The sequence below is a fragment of the Lichenostomus cassidix genome, chromosome 1Aa (assembly GCF_008360975.1).
Source record: "Lichenostomus cassidix isolate B80296 chromosome 1Aa, HeHo_3.0, whole genome shotgun sequence".
NCBI lineage: Eukaryota > Metazoa > Chordata > Aves > Passeriformes > Meliphagidae > Lichenostomus > Lichenostomus cassidix.
The window spans coordinates 16235842-16257771 of NC_139480.1; the positions used below are offsets into that span (position 1 = coordinate 16235842).

At 38.8% G+C, this 21930-nt stretch overlaps 1 protein-coding gene and 1 long non-coding RNA gene across 5 annotated transcripts in view; one reads left to right on the plus strand and one right to left on the minus strand.

Annotated features, from left to right (window-relative positions):
* TAFA5 (TAFA chemokine like family member 5) overlaps nucleotides 1–21930 on the plus strand; it is a 402257-nt gene that overhangs the window by 87586 nt on the left and 292741 nt on the right. The window lies entirely within an intron of this gene.
* Nucleotides 12165–21400, minus strand: LOC146443241 (uncharacterized). 2 transcript variants are annotated; one of them, XR_014846458.1, is made up of 3 exons: nucleotides 21078–21400; nucleotides 17731–19509; nucleotides 12165–14059 (listed from the first exon to the last, which is right to left on the minus strand). It is a non-coding gene; the product is annotated as an uncharacterized LOC146443241 (long non-coding RNA). The 2 variants fall into 2 exon arrangements; XR_014846457.1 differs by lacking the exon at nucleotides 12165–14059 and adding an exon at nucleotides 15451–16268.

Genomic DNA, 21930 nt, shown 5'->3' on the forward strand with positions numbered 1-21930 from the left:
AGAGAGAAATGTGGAAGTTCTGAATGAGACTTCTGCCTATTTTGGTATTGTGAGGAGAGCTCTGTGGGCAGGTTAGCAGCAGGAATCTGAGGGAAAAGACAAGACTGAAAGGAGAGGAGATCTAGGAAACCTTTTACTGCCCTGGTAACGGACGTAGATAAGACTGCAAATGTAGATGTTTGGGGTTTAGAGAAGTGCTGGTATGATGTGGTTTTCTGCTTGTCTATTTTGCCTAATGTCTATTATGTTTCAATAATTCATACACTGAGCTCAATTTTAATTCAGGCACCTCAAGGTAGGGTGCATTGGTCAGTATAGGAACCAAAGGAAGACAATAAATGTATTTAATTCCTTCCACTAAAACCTTTGTTTTGCAGAGTTCTGCTGCGATTGCATGCCTGTTTGGCAGGCCCTCAGATTTCTTTCTTAGTGCAGCACAGAATAATGGTAGCAACATTTCATTAAGAGGCAACCATGCTAAAAATTATTGAAAGCTTACTATTTTTTATAGCAGCATAGTAGATTTTACTCTCCTCTGATGGATAAAACTTTTATTCTGTCATGACCCAAATGTTTATAGTTGTCTGCAACCCCTGTAAGTAAGCTATTTATTGGTTTTGTTACTAGTTTCATGTCAGGATAGAAATGTCCCAGTGTGTATGTGCCTTTTATATTAAGATTATGTGGATTTGTTTATAGTAATGGAATACTTTTAAAGAGTCTATTCACATGGTGCTTCGTGAGGCTATATTTCAGGGACAGGTATGAACTCATTTATTTGTGGAACAGGCTTCGTCCTTGTTTTTTAAGATCTACCCAATGTTCTTCTGAAATACTTGTTACTCCAGGCATGCCCAGTGCTTGCATGCACACATTTTTTAGTGTTAGCTGTTAGGGGACAGTGTTCTCTGAGGCACAGTAAACACAGGAATACTTTTTCTAACACTATTTCTAATGTCTTCTGTAAGAAGATTAGCATAGAATCATAGAATATAATCACAGAATATACTGAATTGGAAGGGACCAGCAGGATTACCAAGTCCAACTCCTGGCCCTGTGCAGAACAGCCCAAGGATCATACCATGTGCCTGAGAGTGTTGATGACCCATTTTTTGCACTCTGGAAGAGTCTCTTTGCTTTGCTATCAGTACTCTCCTTCTGCAGGAGACTCCTGATGGTGTAGAAGGGCTTGATGAGCTTACAAAGGAATAGTTAATGATGTCTTCTTCTCTTTCTGTTTGTATGTGATGATACGTAGATTCATATCTCTTGCAACAAATGGATACTTCCAGTAATAAAGGAATATCTGACCAGGAGTGAAGGCTTGCTACGTGCAGTGAAAAGCTGAGGATCCCTGGCTGGCAAGATTCATTGGGTTTTTTACCTCATGTATTTCTGTGACTGAAGAGGTGCAAGAATTTGCCTGTTCCTCAGGAATCACTGTGGCATGGTAGTGATTTTTCCATGTGAAATAATTAATTAAACAAATAGCATGATCAACAAACAAACCAAACAAGTATTGCTAGATAAATTAGTAGTATCTTTTTTAAATAACAGAGTTAATTCAGGTTATGATTTCCACAAAGATACATCAGCAGTAGAGCATGTGATTTGCAGTTACAACTCAGTAGTGTAGTGAAAGGAAACAGAGATCCCCAAAATGCATTGTGCTTCACCAAAAATAAACAGATAGATCAGAGCATCAGTGGAATTCTAGGAATTTGGAATATTAACTTGTTGGGCCAGCTTAAACCCTTAAACCTCCTTTTCTGTAGGATAATGAAAGATTAAACCACAGCTTTCTAATTCAAATGGTAGTGCCTGGAACTTTTTTTTTATCTACACATATGCAAGTTTCAGCTTCTATGCATCAGCCTGATGCTATGATCAGTTCGTTTTGAGGTGGAGAAAATTTCCAGAGGCATAGATCCTGTGTTCCATTCATGTTGCTTTAGTAATAAAAGGATGGATATTCTGTTGCTAGCAGAGTATTTGCTTTTCATGTAGAAATACTGAGTGATGGAATTTATGTTGTTGATTATCTGGTATTTATTGCCGTCTGTGGTGGGAGATGGTCAGTCTGGATTTCCTTAAACGATTCAAGTCCAGCAGAATGCTCAGCAATTATTGCTAGAAGAATGCTAAAGGAGCCCATGGAATGCTCTCTGTAGGCATAGATGTGTGCTAACTTCCAGGCATTTGTCTTGACGGAAGAAGTGGAGCAATGATGAAAGCCTATGTATCTCCACTGTGAATGTTACACGTTGTGTTGTTCTGTAAATTTGTTGCCAAAATAATGACATCATTATATCGTTTTGCTTTGCCTCACATCTTAAATGAATTTGAAACGTTCTTCAAATAAACTTCAACAGAATTTATCCACTGCAGTTCAGACCTGAATTTCACCTGCTTTCCCTGCTTTCAGCTCCTTTTCATCTCCCCAGTTTTCAACTTATAGTTAAAATTATCACCACAAGGTGGAGTTCTGAACTTTCCAGCACAAACGATCTCTTCATTACATCAAAAGGGAGCAAACATCCTTTCTTCTTGACTGTTGCACACGCTGCAGCCACAGTGTCTGTCACGGTGGTTGGAGCAGCTGCAGGACCTGTTGTTGTCTCATTGTCAGATTTAGAAACCTTATTTTCTGCCTGAGGGTACTGAGCAGTGTTGAATATGGCTCAGTAAAACTTGGCCAACACATTGGAGTGATTTGGGTCATCTTTGGAGTGCCAGGTGCCAGCACACTGTTCAAAAATATTTTACTAATTTTTTCTGGTTTCTGGACTTTTTCAGGGGTAAGGTGCAAACATGTTGGAGGTGCCCACTGCCCTGGGTATTTGTCCATACAATCCCACACATCCCAGAACTCTGAAATGCCCAGCTTTTGGGCACACCTCTGGATAATAATCTTAATTATTTGTCTGACCTTAAAGATGACCTGAACCCTACAGAACAACATGTTGACTCCTAGCAAAGTAAGTTTGGTTTCAAAGGTGGTCAAGGGATATTCAAAATCTTTAAAATTCTGAACTACTATAATCAGCCTGGAGGACAAGGAAAGAAAAAAAAAGGGGAGAAAAAAAAATCTAGGAAGTTGTCTCCCCCACAGGTTGATCCTCTGAGGAGAAAAAAACCAGAGGTGTGACTATGAATCATTCCCAGCAGATGACTCCCAAAGCACAAAGTGCCTGCAATAGTGAATACAGACACCAGATTGGTGACCCAACCAGTGACACTGTCATATCATAAGCCAGTCCTGTGAAATACACCACAGAGAACACATACTGCAAATAATGTATTAGTGATATGGTAGAGGCAAACAGCCACAAATATGAGAGCAGGTAAGGCCACACAGTAACTGTTAAACCAATGCTATGAATGTTTATGACAATTTTCAAGGGAAAAAAAGGGTCCTTTACTTTGGATAAACACAACTTAGCAAAAATCCCAAACTTCAGTGTGTTATCAACACCATTCTCATTCCGAATCCAAAATGCAGCACTGAAACAGGTACTGGGAAGAAATCAACTCTACCCTAGCTGAGCCCAGGACATTTAGTTGCATCGGAAATTTGCGAGAGTGTTTATAGGTATAAACATTAAATAGAAGAAAATAACTTTGAAGCATTTCAATAGTCTGTCTGAGGTTAACATGGAGTTTAGTACTGGTTTTAAACCTGGACTTGTTACTCTCATCTTGTCATGTCTGTGCATAGGTGACAGGCTCAGAATATATTTTTTCCATTTTTTCTATTAACTAAGAACCACAGTTCTGCAGCACATCAAAGACATTGCTTGATATGATCTTTTTAGTACTTACAGAGAAGGACTTTTGTATCATATAGACATTTTTTGGAAGGAAAATCTACACTTACCACCCATATAAACAATGAATTTTTATAAAGTGAGATTTGGTAAAATTAGTTGTCTGTTTAAAGGAATTCTATTATGCATGCTCAGTTGTTGAGAAGAAATTTTGTCTTGCTTTGTGATTCTGACAGAATTTTCAAACACATATAGATTTATCAAATGCATAGTTTTGAAGGAATCTCTTTATTTTTTACAGAAATAGTGGTTTAGTAAATTGTCAGAGTTTCTGCTTTATTCTAAATGACTACTTTTACATATGCATAACTCAGAACTCAATTTGAGTAGTTTAATTGATGTCTTTTACACATATATCTCTGGAGTCTGGATACAATGGTAGCACTCTTGTTTCATGAGACGATTGACTGCTGGAGTTGCTTGGAGGCTTTAAGTAGTTCAGCAGCTGCTGTTGGTGTCTTGTGGTGCTGAAGGGACAGCTCATGGCAGCGCCAGGCAGCAGGGCTGCAGCGGGAGGGTAGGGCAAGGGGCTTAGAAAGCATTAGGATATCATCTATCTCTATAATAAATATTATATGTTATATATATAGCTGCTCTATAATAAATATTATTGATTAAAAAACAATTGTTTGTCGTGTTCCTCTTCCTTATGGAACACATGGCATTCTCTAGGATCATGGAAACATTTAGGTGGGTTGTGATAAAGTCCATCCTCAAAATGATTTGGCTTTATTGCTTAGGAGAAAGCAAACTAAGATATTGAGTATTGCTTTTTTTTTTTTTTAATTTTTTTTATTCTTTTTTTTTCCCCTCTATCAGAGAAAAATATATAACATGATGTGATGTTGTCTCTCATCTTCCCTGCAAATCCTTTTTCTTGTTATGTCAGGAAATATGATTTTACTCTTATGTTACTCACTAGTGATGAAAAGTTCAAGCTATTAATCTTTAATTGAACAAAATAAAATCAGCATAATTTTAAAGATGCAATTAACACTTTGCTCTTATTTTCCTTAACCTCTTTACTCAGTCATTAGGAATTTAATCTCTGATACTTTGAGCAAAGTTTGAAAATCCTGTTGATATTTTCATTTTTCACATGCTATATGCATATTCTACATGGGTTTTAAAATGTTCCCTTAAACTCCCACTTTTAGCAATAAATATTGTCAGATGCCTTAGTTCAAACTTTTGGCAGTGTTTTGCAAATTTCTGTTTCTTAGACCGTCAGAAAGGTGTAATTTTTGTCCTAAGCAAATAACATAAATTCTATCCAACGTTTTAGAGCAAGAAAACATTATCCATTTAGCTTATTGCCAGGACTCATGTGGAGTTGACTGCAGTAAAATTTCTGTGGAGATGGAAGCCCATGGAAGAAATCTTTGCCATGTTGGTCTGTAGATACATGTGGTGGTTAGTCTTGCCTGCTACTGCTAAGCTGAATAACAGCTGCTTCTGTCACCCTCTTCTCTTAGAGACAGTTTGCTTTGATTTCTTCTGTTTCGGTTGAGTTTTGCCTAAATCATTACGATGACACAAGAGAAAATGGGCATAAATTGAAATAAATTTTTTAAATTTTTTTATTTGCAAAGGTGATTGAACACTAAAAGAGGACACCAGGGTTTAGTGATCTGCATCCTCACAGAGGAACAGTTCTGAATTGACCCTGCTCTGAGCAGGGAAATTCGACCACATGGTTTCCAGAAGTTCCTTCTAACTTTAACTACTCTGTGACTCTGAGACCCTGTGAAATGAGAAGTCATCTGTGCTTTCAAGTGAAATGAGGCTACATGAGGCAGACTCATGTTTTCTCAGACACTCTGAGATTCTAGGTGATAGCTAGCAGTGATTCCTCACACTTTTCTCACTCCTTGGGCTCTTGTTTTTTGTGTGGAACTCAGAAAGTCTGTATGCTTTCCTGCAGTGAAGCACAGACACAAAACCAACCAAGCAAAACCAAAAGTAACAAAAAATTACCCCACAACTAGATTTCTGGCTGTCTTTGAGAATTGTCTTTCTTTATCAGAGATTATTAATGCAAGCAATAAAATTAACACTTTTCACAAGGCAAAATGAATTTGCTTTGCTTGCCATTCTCTAAGATCTTCCCCTTATATGTTGTTGACAATCTGTTAGCTCCTGGTAAAATTAGCACAATACTGATCATGACCAAATGTCAAGTGAAATTTTATGAGTTTTTTGTCCATTGAGTCATCAAGACTCCCTTCACTGATTATGTTGATGGTGGCTGTCCATTTTAAGTGAAGCCATCCATTTTAACTGATACTCGCAATCCTGAGACTCCTCTCATTGCTATGTGAGGAGTGATGAGTGCTATTGTCTAAACCATCTCAACTAGCTGGGACTCCTACAGCTTGCTTAGCTCCATATGTTCATATTTAACAGCTTAACTTTCAGTTTCTAGTATGGGATTCCTGTGGCTTTCTTCATTAGTGTTTGGCCAGGCACTCCACAAACTTCACAGCAGAGGGCCCTTGCTAACATCTTGTAAGTGGGCTCTCTGGTACCCGCTGTAACTTCAGTAGTCTTTCTTTCCAGATTGTCTGAAAAGCATCCTGCAGGTTCCTGCACATTCTAGGCAAAGGCTGATTTTCTCCTCAAGTAAGGACTTTGCTTCATGTGTGCCCTTCTGGACTTGCCAGACGTGTGGGTTTTTAGTCAATCCTTTATACTGTCATTTCTAAACTGCACATAAGTATAGCTATTCTAATAACCTCTACATCAGTGAATATGGATTTTTTTTTTTTTTGGTGTAAGGGACTGTACTCTTTTTTAGTGGGAGCTATGCAGGCTGCTATTTAAAAAATGTCAAAATTAATTTATTGATATTGATATGGCTTTTGTATAATTTCAGATATATGAATAGTTTATCCCAGTCAGCTTTAGATATATGGGAACTAAGTAGGATGAAGGAAACAGTAACCTATTCTAACGAGATAACATGGCTTGATCTCAGTATTACAAAACAGTCACATGGGATTATATCTCCAAGAGGGAGCTCCAAGTGTGAAGTTTTCCTTCAGTCCTTTGTTAGAAACTGCACCTACACTCCTGTTTGACTGCATTTCACCTGGAACTAGGAACTATTAAATCCTATTATCCTTCTATTTGAGTGCACTTCCACTTAGCTCCACCCAATCCCTGTTTCAACAGTCTTAAAAGAAATGAAAGGAGACAAACTGATAGCACACAGAACAGTTTTTTTCTTTCATGTGACATTGGTTTCTGTGAAACAGCATAATCCATACGCAAGAGATTAAATCAGTTTTTTGCATATGCAAACTTGAACTGGTAGCTGTGATGGTAGTGAACATGGAAAAAAAAATCTTGCCCTGTCCTTGGGAGAACCAGACAAAATGAAAAACTATTCTTGCAACCAAACTGAGCACCTAAGCTCTTTAATAGCAAGAGTCTCTTTTTCTCTAACCTGATAATTTTGCTAACGTACAGTCTCTCTTCCTAATTTTTCTATTACTCTGGTAATAAAAACGATAATAAAAATTACCCATAAGTACACACTCATTGCAGTTTTGTGGTCCTGTAGTGAGAATATGAGGAGCTTAAATAATATTTTATCTAAATTTGGATCTTGATGTAGTCTGTAGGGAACAGATATCTGATCTCTAAGAATAGGATGTTCCTTAACATGCAAAGGTTGCTAAAGGCAGACATCTCAGGAATTTCCAGTCCAAATAGGGATGTGTGACTTTAAAAGAATACAGAAGGAACAGAGCGAGGGCTGAAAGAGAGAGAACTGATGGGGAGGGGAGGAAGAAAGAAAAGAAGAGAAAGTCATAGAAATGGGGAGAGAGAGAATAAGATTCTACAGTAAGAGTTCTTGGACAATAAGTGATCTGAATAACTGTTTGTTCAGTGATTAAATGTATGTGTTAGACTGAAATGGATCTGAGGACACAGTCTAATCTTATCCTCTTATGTGAATTAGGATCACCCCAATGGGTATTTATTAACGTATTCTTAACATGTGTTGAGATGTGGATTTGCTATCAGTAATAAGTAGCTCCATCATTTAACTGTCCTGACAGATGAGCTGTTTTCAATTACCATCTAAAGCAAATCCCCTTTTCTATACTGGTACCTCTAATTAAAACCAGGTCTAATTTATGTACATCTTTCTTAAAAGATGAAGCCACAAACTGAGAAAAGTGCTGTTGTTGGAACTTCAGGAGACATCACTTACCTTCTCTTTTGTTTCTGCCAATGAATTACAAGATTATACTTCACTTTTTTACAATAATATTGTATTTTTGGATCATTATTCACTTTGTGATCCACTATACCTCCATATCTTTTTCCGTTATTTATGTAGTTGTCCACTATTTTCTCTCTTTTAACTGTTTAGCACTTGAGAAAAAATGTAACGCCTGTGCTTCCCCTCTGCCAAATACAAGTTCCTCATTTAGAAGAATTCTGTTATGATTTTATCAGGTCTCTGAATTCATTAAATGACTGCAAAACTGTATCTATCTGTCTGTCTGCCTATCTGTGTCTCAGTATCATATATTTACATGATTATAATAATAAATATATGTCATATTCTCGTCTCTGATGTTCAGGTGTAAATAGACTTACTGCAGTTGTCCCTCCAGATCTGACCTCATTACAGCTGGAAATACAGTGTGTGTCTTTTTATTGCAGAAATAGTTTATCCAAAAGGAACTATTAGGGGAATACAGCTAGCCTTTATTTTAATTTTTTTATTTTTTTTCTTCCCTTTATTCTCAAAACAAGGCTTCTCTGTATAATGAATATTATCTGAAGGAAAATATTTTGGTATCAAAGTCATGTTCTGGATATGGTGCCTCCTGTTCTGAATGTGATGATCAGGGAATTCTGTTTCATTGCTCTCATATATCAGTACCAGTTATGGTCCATATAACTGTCATTGTTTGAGTAACCTGCAAATTTGTTGCTGTAATGAAGCTTCCTGATAAACACAGTTATTTTTCTTTATTAAGTCAGTGGTTGGATCTACGGCTGAACAGAAAGGCTTATTGTGTAAAGATCTGAGGTTATATGTAACATATTTTGAAATGCTGTATATGGACAGGAGAATATAGTCATGGTTACAGCAGTGGGCAGGAAATCACAGTTTTGAGTCTTGGCTGTGCCACAGACTTTCTGTGTGACTTTGGACAAGCTACTCTTTGTGCATTAGCTAATAATACTATCTCTATCTCCCAGGGGTGTTGTGAGAATACATTCATTAATGTTTGTAAGGCACTTGGATGCTATAGCAATGGGGCCATATAAGCACTTAGAGAAACAATCCATTTTTGCAACAATGTGCATCTTCCTGACTAAGGACTTTTTTGCTGGAAGTTTTTCATAGATGCTTGTTATGAATAAATCTACTTTATAATAATACAGTGAGGTTAAACTGCCTTTTGGAGTGCAGTTTCACTTTAGTATTCAGAACAGGTGTAAACAGTCATAAGTTGGAAAGCTGTTCCCAAAGCAAGAGAATACCATTTTATAGTTAGACACTTGGATAGAAAAGATACCTCTCCTGATTCATCTAGCGCAAAACATGGAGGATTATTTACATCTGTATCTGTCTTGCAAATAGTTTATTCTATTTTAAGCACTTCTCATTGCATTGTCTAAGCTACCTCCTCAGGCAAGTAATTTCATTGCCTAATTGCCTTTAAAGTTAAACAGTTTGCTCAAACGTCTACTCTGCTTTTTCCTTGTGGGTATAGGCTGCTCTTTCAGTCTGTCCTTTCTTTCTGAAATAACCTTCACTCACATGTGTTCAATTCAGACTCACCATGAAGTTACAGCAGGTTAACAAGGTATTGCTTTAGTGCTGATGGGAGGTAAATTGGCAAGCCACTGTAACTTGATTTGATAATTTGCCTGGCTGAGTGCTGGTCAGTGTTAAAATCCGAATGTGGGGCTCAGGACAGCACCGAGGAGCAGAAAATGAGTATTCAGTATTCCCAAGGCCTTTGGAAAGGACTTGATGAGAGATTTGCAACCTAGGGGAAAAGTTGATGCAATGACTTTATAAAAAATTTGTTTTGCTATGCTTGTCTTTTGTTTTTTGGTTTGTTTTTTTTTTATTTGTAGAAAGTAGTAGCCGCAGACAAACTGTGCAAGTAAGAGATTTGGAACAGTGTGAGCAGTCAGTAAGGATAATGAAGAGGGCTCTGCATCTTTCGACGCTCAGAAAACAAGATAATGGTTGTGCTTCCATGTAAAGTTTTCTAATTTGGTGGTTGAGTTCAACCAAAATGCTTATGAAATCATCATTAGAAGATAGAGACCCTATAGATGTCCCAACGGTGGGAGCATACTATGTCCTCTTCTACTGCATTAAATGTAGAAAATTGACATGGTCTTAAAAATATTCATCTGTAGGAATTCAGTTAATTGCAGTTAAATAGAAGATATAAACTTACAGAAGAACAGACCTCATTTGTGCTGGGGTTCATTAGGTTGCTTTTTTGCCATGAAGTCCATCCCTCCACTGCTGTTGTTTGAATATGTACTGAATAGAATTGCTCTTAATAACATTCCCATTTGAGTGACAGTGTAAGTGCTTCTCAAGATGAGTATTATATTATGCTATGGTTAAGACTTTCCTTACGATGCAGAGGAAAAGAGATTTGTAATTTTTTTTCTTATCTCTATGAGTATTGGGGATTGACTGGGGTTGATGTCTGCTGTTATATGCTACTCTGGACAGAAAAACCAAAATAGAAAGAAAGAAGTATACTACTGAGGTGTTGTAAAAACTTACTACAGAAGGAGCCAAAAGCATCAACTCCTAATCTTCACTTGAATTCTCAACCATCAGGCTGCTCCCAGTGTCATGTATTGCTGTTTTCTGGGTTTAGCAAAAGACTCAGTACAACCATCTTTTCTTTCAGTTTTTCAGCAAATGCAAGACCTGATTCTTAGTCACAGTTCCAGATTCTGTAATATAATGATGCAGGATTGAAGAAAAAATTATCAATGAAGGCAAGGAGAGGAAGCTTCAGTTCACAATGGTTAGCGAGCCAGTATTTTCTCTCAGTTGTTATTCATCCTAACATCTTTTCAATTTTTAGTTTACTCATGTCTCTGTTTATTGAGCACTATTTTAGTAAAACCCTTTGTTATCAGAAATTTCCTGTAAAAATACTTCTTCATAGTGCAGCAGCACTAAAATCTCTACCAAAATATTCAGGAAAAATGTAATTCAAATGATTACTTCTATCTTCTTAAAAAATAGGAAATATTTTGTATTTTGTGTCAAATTAATCCTCTTTAAGACACTGTATGAATCACACAAAAATAATTTGGATGCCAAAGATTATTATAGTTTGAAAAAAAAAAATTAAAAGGAAAAGATACCTGTTTACAAAACTCAGTTCTGACAGCCAATTAAAAAAATATGATTACCACAAACAGTAGAAAATTCAAGTTTATGTTTAAGAATTTTTGTCCTATGTTGTGTCTGTCAGAAAGAAAATTACACTTATTTGGTAATATACCTGGTAAAAGAAAATAAAACAGTAAAAAATACTGTTACAGTTGTATTACTTTTTTTTAATGACTGTCTTCTCAAGAATGTTTTTTTGTATGAGAAGCAGCAGGGTACATAATCTGGAAAGAGTAAAGCCTTTTCCTTATGGCAAAGTAAATTGCAGCTATTTCTCACAATAGGAGGTCATTGCTCATATACTGATTCAATCCATTTTGATAGGACAGCATTATTGATAAACATCTTCATACCTATGGTGTGTCTTTAGGATTGATACCAGTTGCACATGTTTACTTCAACAAAATAACTTCTAATTACTTGCTGATCACCTTGCTGATCCCTCAGGCAATACTTAAGATATAATTAGATGTTGTCTTGCTCATACTATTTGATACTACATAGACACCTGCTTCTTATATTCCCCCTTATATTGTTCTGAAGTGATTTTGAAAACAAAATATTTTAAAACCTAATGGTTCCTAATGGAAGAAAATAAAAATTTGTTACATGCAGGCAAAGAAAAAACAATAAAAAATGTGGTTGTCATTCAAAATAAATCCAAGATATCCTTTTTAACCATAACAATTACTCTAATAAGTATACTGCTTTTTACTTGTCTCTCATTTCTAGACGTAGTTATCGTGAGTTTTGTGAATTTGATCTGTTCTAATTGTATAGAATTCCATTAGTTTTCTGTGGGAAAAGAAAGGTTTTTTTCTGGCATGGTTTCTTCATGAAGTTAAAAAAAAATCCAAAAAGCAAGCTGCATGTGGATCCAGTATTTAGCCTCTATGCTTTTATTTAACATGGTTTTACTATCAAGACTGTGACTAGGTAGGTTATATGTACTATACTATAACTACTTTATAGGGAAGGTATGAATACTTAAAGTCTTTAAAAGAGAAAAAAAGAAAGAGTGGGGAGACTGTACCAAGTTTCAGTTATGTCAGAGGTGACTGGATGCCAGTTGGTTAACTGGTTAACTTTACATCTGAAATGATGCAAAATGGCACTTGGAAAAATCAGTAAAGGTCAATTTTGTAAGTACTATTCTCAGCATCTTAAAGTAGCTGTCTCATAGAGTAGGATGACTCTGAGGAGAAACACCAAAGTCTTCAATTCTAAATCTTCAAGTGTGCACGCTGTTAGACCCACTAATATTATAGTTTGTTCTGTATTCATTTCCTTTTGCATTTTCAGACATGGTTCCAATTGAATCATTTATGGTTCTTCCATTCAGATTATAACAGCTATTTTGAAGCGGATAACCCTCAATGGCTGTATATGAGACATTGTCCGGGGTGCTTCCAAGATGCTTTTGAGCTGGGTAAGGAAATCACTGAGTGTTGACACTTTCTCAAAGCACTATGGCATGGACTGTTACTGATCTATTTCTGTCCTTTACTGACAGAATAGCTATACCAGTTTCCTCTGAAATGTTAAAAAGAAGCAAATAAACATTTCTTCATTAAAAAAAAAAAAAGTTAGCAATATTTAAAAAAAAATACAATATCTAATCTGTATGTGGTAATTCATGCCTAAAAACTTCATCATTGCCTACTTCTGATATGTCTACTTCTAATGTAGTAGCCATTCAATGTATAATATCATACTAATCTAATGTCCATTACCACAATATTAGTACACTGGTGTGGTAAATCAGACTCAGATTTTTACTGTGACTTTAGGGTCAAACCTGTTTCTGCAGACATGGCTTAACCAACCTGCCAGTTTGAGATTTATTCTTGCATTCAAGCTGTAATGCCTGTATGATCTTTACTGTCTGCATATTACCTTGCACACTCCTGTTCAGTCAGGAACAGTTAGTTCTCATGACTCATCTCCCCTTTCCTGTATGTACACAGACAAGTGAAAACATGAGGGCTTGTGGACTTGCACCTGTGCAGTACATGGGCTGTTGGTGTGGGGCTTTCACAAGTGTGCACTAACAAGTCAGAGAAGACTTTCTATCTCTTGTTTAAAAGCCTGATGATGAGTATGATGATGACTGGCACAGTTCAACACAGGTGTGATGCTGAAACCTCCCATGGCTTGGCACTCCACTCCCTCTCTATTTAAGGTTAAGCAGTGTCCGGGAAAGTGTATATTCTACTGTAGAGAAGGATGTTCTATTTCTTACAGTGTTTGTATAATGCTCTTTATAATACTTTATCCAGCTGAAATCCAGCTGAATCACCTACAATATCACCAGGATTTTTACAGAAGTTATCTCAGCCTGTGTGCTGTCACTGCCCCATGTATCAGGGGACATATTTTAATACTGGCTTTTTTGTTAAATGCCAAAAACCTTAGATGCTCCTTTTCATGTTGTATTTAAAGCTTTCTACTTTAAAACAATGTATGCATGCAGAAGAATGGTTCCTATTAGAGCAGCATCATTTAAAACAAAACCAAAGAGGTTGTTTGCCTCTTATGTTTTTCACAAGAAGTTTTGTGAAAAGGTGCTATGCAGTGGCTGCTTCATTAACCGTAGTAAATTAGAGGCCTCCTGATGTATCTGGTAAATAAAAGAAATAAAATTCCTGCAGAAACAAACAGACAAGCAAATAATGGGATAGGCTGTGCATGCAAGAGAAGGTTATACTAACCTGCAGTTCCTGCCATTATCCCACCCAGGTGTAAATAGAATGCCTCCAGTGTGTTAATTCCAGAGTCCAGCAATAAACCTCAGATTAGCTTTCAATAATCCATTTTCTTCCTATTGAAAAAAAAATAGTCTTATACAATTTAACTGGCCATTTTTAATAATAGCTAGAGATTTACTAATACTTCTCTTTTTTCTTTACTATCAAGAACTAGTGGACTATATTATACATGAATGGCTTGTAAAATGATTGTTTTATATTTCAGAATGACAAACAAGTTTCTGTTGTCACATTAAAGATTTAAATTTAACAACCATTTCACCTTTACTTACTCGTGAATACAGACCCAGAAGAAACATAATATATTAAGATTCTGGGTCTCTTTTTAAGTCATAGTCTGATACAGGTGTAGATCTCTTGAAAACATGAGAATTTTTAGGTTAAAGAGTGCCATAGTGATAAACCCATTTTAATTTATACATAAAATGTAGTAATTGTTAATTTTGTGCATGTAACAATTTTAAGTGTTTATTTGAGGTTTTGAATAATTTTTAAACCATCTACACTTAACATCTGTCTGAAAAATATTTGTCTCCCCTTCACTAGCTTAATAACAACCAAGTGTTACTTCTTCTCCCAGTAGTATCACCCAATGTGCTCAAATATTAGAGGCAGTGGTTGTCTCTTCCTCATGTGTTCAGAACCTGTTCTGATTTACTGTGGAGGTGCCTGGTTTGTTCTGGATATGTGCCAGTTTTGCTGCAGCTCCCTTTTCTGTATACTATAGTAAGAATTGCTAAGGGAAAGAATTTGAAGTGGCCATTGAGGCCTAAATTCAGCTCCTGATCAATTTTTGTAGCATCCAGATTTCATATGGAAAGTCAAAATCTAAAGAAATTTGAAGGAGGTTCTCTGGTTAAAGTTAAAACTACAGATCAAAGAGTTCATTGATTAAGTTTCCAAAGAGTATGAGTTTGTATAGCAGAATTAATTTATGTAGAAATGTTGTTGTTTTTTTTTTAAATTTTATCCCTCCTCTAAGATGGGAGAAAGAAACAAACATCACAAATCCATTAGTTTATTCACTTTTCCATACAACACTACAACACTGCTATTGGCCATTCTATAAAGGTTTGCTGTGACACAGCTCATAGGGTTTGTGTGTATTCAACATGGCTTTCTCTGTGGGTCTCATTCTCAATTAAGAACTTACTCCCTGAATGTTGCAGCATTTTAGTTCTGTGTTTTTAAGCTAGACCCTCAAGAATTGGTGCTGGAAACCTGAATCATAAACAAATTCCCTTAATGTCATGTGTTTAATCATCCTGGGTGTAATACAAATCCTTTTTCTGAAAAAAAAAAAAAAGGAAAAAAAAAAGTAAACCATTGTATTTTGAGAAGTGTTTAAAAGTCCAGATGTTCTTAAAATACATAAAAAGTGAAAAATATGAGCATAAGCCCTCTCAGTTTCATTCCAATTTTTGTGAATAGCCGTACAGTCATTGGAATGTTTGAGCCTGCCTTGCACGCCAGTCTTAACTATGAGTTTCAGTAGTAGTATCCTCTCTCTGAATTATCTCTCTGAAGAATGGTTTGGGTTGGAAGGGACTTCCAGAGATCAGCTAGTCCAAGCCCTGTGCCATGAGCAGGAACATCTTGCAGTCGATCAGCTTGTTCAAAGCCCTATCCAACCTCACCTTGAACACTTCATTTTTGTTTGAAGACAATAATCTTAAAACTGAAGCAGGTAGAAAAGCCCTTAAGATATTGTAAAATCTCTTTGAGACGAGTCGTTCTCCTTGTTGATGTAATTTGCTAACTATTCAGGTCTTTTTAGGTGAATAAAATCACATTTTCAAGACAAGAATAGATGAAGGCCATAGATAAACCAGAAAAAAATGGGGAGTAGAAAAAGATGGGCAGACGGACGCTGCAGTAATACAAGACACATTAAGACACATATGGTCCATTAAGACACATATGGTTCTTTCCATGAAATTCCAAATTTCTTTTTCTGCTCAAATATAAAACTAGCCACAGGCAGCCATAGTATATGTAATCATGTATCACAGAAATTAAATCACATAATTTAGATGTCTGTCTCTTCAGACATCAGAATATTCCTTCCTGAACAGGTTGTGTGAAAACTTGGTACATCTTCAATTTAAAAAAAAAAATCCAGACTTTGGAAGGCAAGAATGAGTTTCAACACTGCAGATTCTTCACAGAGGATATGCTGCCTGTCTCCCTCCTCATTGGTAGTTCATTCATTGCAGCTCATGCATTTTCTCATATGCATACTGGCATTATAGTTCTTGGGATCTGTAATGGTTGCAAATAACATCAGTGTGGGAGCTGGATTTTTTAAGGCTCTAAATTTTTCAATCCCAGATGCAAGGAGGTTTTTCTATGTAGAAAATTCCCCAGGTCATAATGCTGTCATTGTTCTCAGTAGGAAACCTTAATTGCAGAGCTAGTTGGATAAGAGTTGGATTAGCTGGCAGAGTGTTGTCTGGAAAATCTTTCAGCTGTGCAATGTTATCACTTCCCCTACGTCCCGCCGCCCCCAGCCCTGAGGATTCCTAGCCTACTGCATTTGGTGAGATACATATGTTTTCCCCAGCTACAGGAGCTGTGAAGGGTTCCTCTGGGATATCTAAGTATAAATACCCAAGTGTGTCTTCAGTTGCTAGGTTATTTTTAGTCAATGGGTGGTTACCAAGTCATCTATAATTGTGCTGTTAAATGTGTCAGAGCAGCTACTGCAAATCGAGGTGCTCCCTGTAACAGGTGGAGCATATAAAGTAGAGTGAGATAGGACAGAAGCAACATTTAAGAATTTAACTGCTTAAAGATACGAATTATATAAGGGGAGATTTTTGTCGGCAGATATGAGGAGGATGATCCATGAGTAGAACATGGATGAAGGAACATGGTAGCATTGTTTGACTGCAGGTGGTGGTTTAACACCTGCTGGTAATTAAACCGCTAATAAGCCACTCCCCTTTCTCCCACCCCACTCTGGTGAGAGAGGGACAATAGCAGAGACAACTGCGGGTTGAGACAGCAATTTACTGGAAGCAAACAGCAGTGGGACAAGAAACGCACAGTAGCAGCAGCAATATTAGTAACAAAAGCATACAAAAGAGAAGGTTCTTTACACACAGAAGATGTTCACCACCTCAGTTTAGTTCTGTGTGGCTGCTGAGACAAGACAAGACAAGATGGGGAAAGTTCCTGCAGCTCAGCAGCAACTGGCAGGTGTTCTTTTCTTGAGACAGAGACAAGGTGGTGGATACTCCACAGCTGGCGTTCCCCATCCCCGAGCCTGAGACACCCAAAAACAATGATGGCCAAACCTCCCAAAAGGCAGTGTGCATGGTGCTGTGTGCTTTCTGCACTGCTGGGCTTGACTGTGGCCACCAGTGCTTGGCTCAGCTCCTCTCTGCTCAGCCTGGGCTAGGTCTGGGCTTGGTCTGGGCTCAGGCTCTGCTGCTCCATTCCCCACGGCTGCGTCTCACAGTGGCGCAGTGCTGTGGCGCACGCTTGGTTGGGCTCAGGAGGAAACGGAACAAAATACACACTTCTGCTGTATGTTCCCTTTTCTCCTTCCCCAAAACCGACTGCCCTGCAGCGATGATGTGAGTGATGTAGAACAGAAATATGGCCATGCCCGTGGGCTCTAGGCTCCCCACACCGTGAGCAAACCCAGGACACTACACTCCTCATAGTGCCTGCGCTGGCACATGGTGTGATTTCAGATAAGTGTTTTGGGAGAACTTACCAATGGTTCAAGGGATCAGAGTGGTCTTACAGGACCTCTCACTTCTTCATATGAAGCTCCTTTGTCAGTAGTGGCCAAAAGCTGTTACCAAATGGTGACTGCTGTGTGGGAGAATGTTCAGTGAGTTGCCAGTGGGTAACTGTCTACATGGCACAAGCTGCTGGCACAGTTCTTTACAAACAGGAAAGAGGCAGAAAATCACACCTGAATAGAAAGTCAGTAGGACGGTAGGAAGAAGATGTGAACAGCAAAATGATGCAACTGAAAAGCAAAATGAAACAAAATTACTTAACAAAAACCCTCAGCCATCAAAAAACCCTAAACCATTAAAAGTCCTAAGTAAACATGTGCTGTTAGCTTGCACATTGGTAACTCTAAATTATCTACGCTGTGTTATCCCATTTATGAATCTGCCACTAGGAGACAGGACAGGAAGCAGCATAGAGTCCGTCGAAAATATTAAAGGCATATTAATATAGCAACCTATTTTGTAAGCCTAGGGGGAAAACAAATGAACATTTTAGGCGTTCATGGGAGGAGATGATCAAATGGACCTATATTTGTGGTTCCTATAGTAGCTGCATCATGTTATAAACCAGAGATTAATAGCGTCTCTTTAGATACTAATTTCTACTCCAGTGGCAGTTTCCCAGCATCAGCTGAAGATCAAGAATAAAATTTTGAGGACTGCTGTAGTTGTGCCTAGCTCAGAAGCAAAGAAATGCAAACCAGCCACTGGTATGCAGAGAAAAGAGGGGGAAAAACACTTAAATATTGCAAAAACTAATTAGTGGAAATATATTTATCTGTGCTCATTCCTATATATTCAATATATTTTCTATTTTGGTTAGATTCAAAATGGAAAAGGATTTATAATGCTACCTCAGGCATATGTGAAAGATGAACTGGGTGAATTTCAACAAAATAAAATGTTAAACTTAGCATCAGGAGAAACATTCAAGCTGAGAGAACCACTGGGCTGGAATAATCACCTCAAGTGACTGGTGACAGACTATTGCCTGAGTAACTCAGAAGTAACAAAAATGAAATCCAGTGGGCATTGGCAAAGGTTTGGTCTGGATAACCTAATTATAGTTATTGTTGGCTCTATTTTTTTTTCAAAGCCAGAAGTAGTTTGCAAATTCATTAGTGAAAATGGGCTAACGTCATATCTTGTGCTCCTGCATTTAGATCTGCATTGGCCACGCATAATTTGGGGGCTTATTGCATGAACAGGAATGAAATAGTTATGCAAAAGCATTTGACACAGCTGAAAATAGTAGGACTTTATTTCTAGGTATGTGGAATACAATCTGAATATGATTGTTTTCCAGGAATTTTAGCACATTTTTATTTATAAAATATCTCAGTAGCAACGAATAAATCTTACAGAGTCTGGTAGAATCTTTTCACAAAATTAAATGCAGAGTATAGATAATTTTTTCAAGTCTCTGTACTTGAGCAAAGGCTGCTGTCTTTTCTACAGAGTTCCAGTTTTAGTAATTCTGTAGAACTCGATTGAATTTTTGGTAAAAAGAACAAATGAGCTGTATTTCCAAAAGAGAACACACATTTGAAAATTATGCACTTCATTTTTCTGCTGCTTTCTTGTAAAATCTCAGATGATCGTCTATCTCTTACACATTTGCTCTTGCTCCCTGATCATCAGGAAAATGCATTCCTCACTTCTCAGCTGCAAATGTCTTCTATATTGGAAATGTCTTCCAGTACCATCACCATCCTTTACCAGCTTTCAGGTTTTCAGCATTGCTCCTCCAACTTCAAAACACAACAGGGAAAGCTCCTGTGGAGTGGTTCCCTATCAGGAGCTACTGCTAGGAGCACAGCTTTTTGCCTCTGTATTGCTAGAGATGAATGGGGTCAGAGGTCTGGACAAAACCTGGAAATTCAGAGTGAGATAGGACTGCAAATCTGTTACGGCCTAAGCAGCTTAGAAGTTGTTTGAAAGGTGTTGTTCCATTAGTTGGGGAGGTAAATCTTAATTGGCTGAAAGATAAGGGGGGATTTTTATCAGTGGAATTTATTCAGGAAACTCTTTCAGAAAAGTCTACATTGGTAACTTGAGTTATCTTTAATATTTTATAAATCTCCATGCAGGTGACAAGTAAAGCAATTGAAGATGGATATTTTTGAATAGGACTTACCCTATTTGAAAAGTCCAAAGCTATTTAGAAAACAAAAAACTGAGAGTGAACCATATGTAGTACAGCAAGTGGCGTTGCCAGGTACCACACTGTCCTCTCAAATGGGAAGTCTTCTGGAATTCCTTGTTGCTATGAAACTAAATATGTCTGTATGGTGTGAGCGCTCAACCAGATTTTGCTCCCTCTTCCACTAGTGTGCAAGTGGAGTGACTCCCCTGCAGCCAGGGAGCACAATGCCACGTTCTGATGTTTTGCTAATGAAGGGTCTGATCCAAAGACCACAGAGACCCAGGAGTGTATGTCTAATTCAGAAGCTTAGAGAAGTAAGGCTTGTTTAAAAGGGGAGAAGGCACCATCTTGCACCTCAAAAGGAGCAAAGAACAAGCAGCTGGGGGTTCTGACCCATTGGCAGTGGATCTTCATGTGCTTTTAGTAAAAAAGGAAAGCAATGAATAAAATTTTTCAGAGAATTTCTCTCTAAACATGTTCAAACTGAAAGATACATATTGCTTATCCTGCACTGTGTAAACTCTAAAGTTTGACACTTAAAATCCACTTACCTGTGGATTTTAAAGCTGCTATGTTGGGGGGGAGAGGGGGGTAAGCGATGTGTTTGTTTAAGTACAAAATGTGTGAATTTTCTTTAGCTACTTGACACTTTTTTCTTTCACCCAGAAGACAAATAAACAAACAAAACTCAACTTGAACTGTGCCCGAGCATGTCAAATATCTCACCAAAGTGTACATTTCAGAATGAAGGATTTACAGTGGAATTTCTCTAGTGTAGCTATGACATTGCTTTAACATTGCATTGCTGTAATCTTCAAATATAGTAAACGCAATACATGGGTTTACAGGGATTTGTGTGAAGTTTAAAATTCAAAAGATGGTTGTTTTTAATGTTTCTCTGTGCTATCTGTGAAAAACGAAAAGGCACAGGGATGAATTTAACACACACCATCAACAGCAAGGGAGATGTTTGCCCAATAAAAATACTGATCTTTTATTAATCTGCCCTTTCAAGCATCTGGAAACCCTTTCTTGGTTTTTTAAAATTAAGAAAATATTTAAATAATAAATATTACAAAAAAAAAAAAAACCAAAACCCAACCCACATCATAAATGCAGACGTAACCAAGGCGCTGTGAAAACAAAGCTCTCAGGGTACAAGTATTTCCTTACTTGGTTTCAATCTCCAGAACTATGGATGTCTATCCCGGAGGAACCGGGCTAGCTCACTGGCTGTCGGTGCGTTACCATCGCTGTCAGTGTCGTGCTGAACCCACAGCCAGCCCGAGCAGCACCGCGACTTCCCGCGTGTCGCGGCGCGGCGCTGCGCTGCGGGGAGCAAGGACTGTCCGCGGTGCCGGGCCGGGCCGCGTAGCACCGTCCGGCCGCCAGCCCTCTGCCCGCGGCCTCCCGCGGAGCTGCGAGCCGCACCTGTACCCCTTGTCCCCCCTGTCCCCGCACTGCGCGTCTGCCGCTCGCACCCCGCCGACAGCCGCTCCGCGCTCCGCGGGCCAGCGCCGGCCGCGCTGCGGGACACGCACACGCCGCGGAGGTTGCGCGGCGAAGCGGCGGCGTTTGAACGCGAGAGGCGCGGAGCCGCACCGCCTGCGAGGGCAGAGGGGCGCGGGAGGGAGCCCGGCTCGGGCAGCCCCCGCTGTGCGGCCGGCAGCACTTCGGTGTGCGGCTGTTAACCCTGCCCCGCGCCGCGCCGCGCCGCACCGCCGAGGCGCCGCCTGCCGTCCGTGCGCGCCGAGCTCGGTGCTCTGACCGGGCAGCCCCGGCCGTCGGGGTGGCTCCGGGCGCGCCTCTGCCCCCGGCCCGGGCTACACCACGTCCCGCAACGGCGGGGCCGAGCGCGCAACCCCCGCGGAGCGGCCCCGCATCGCAGCACCGCCCCGGCCTTCCCGCCCCCCCGCCCGGCTGCTCTACGGCAGCCGCTGGCCGCGGCAGGGTCCTTCCCCTGGAGTGGGAGGGCGGCAGCAAAATCACAGCCTTGGTGTTTCGTTTCTTTTTTTTTTTTTTTGTG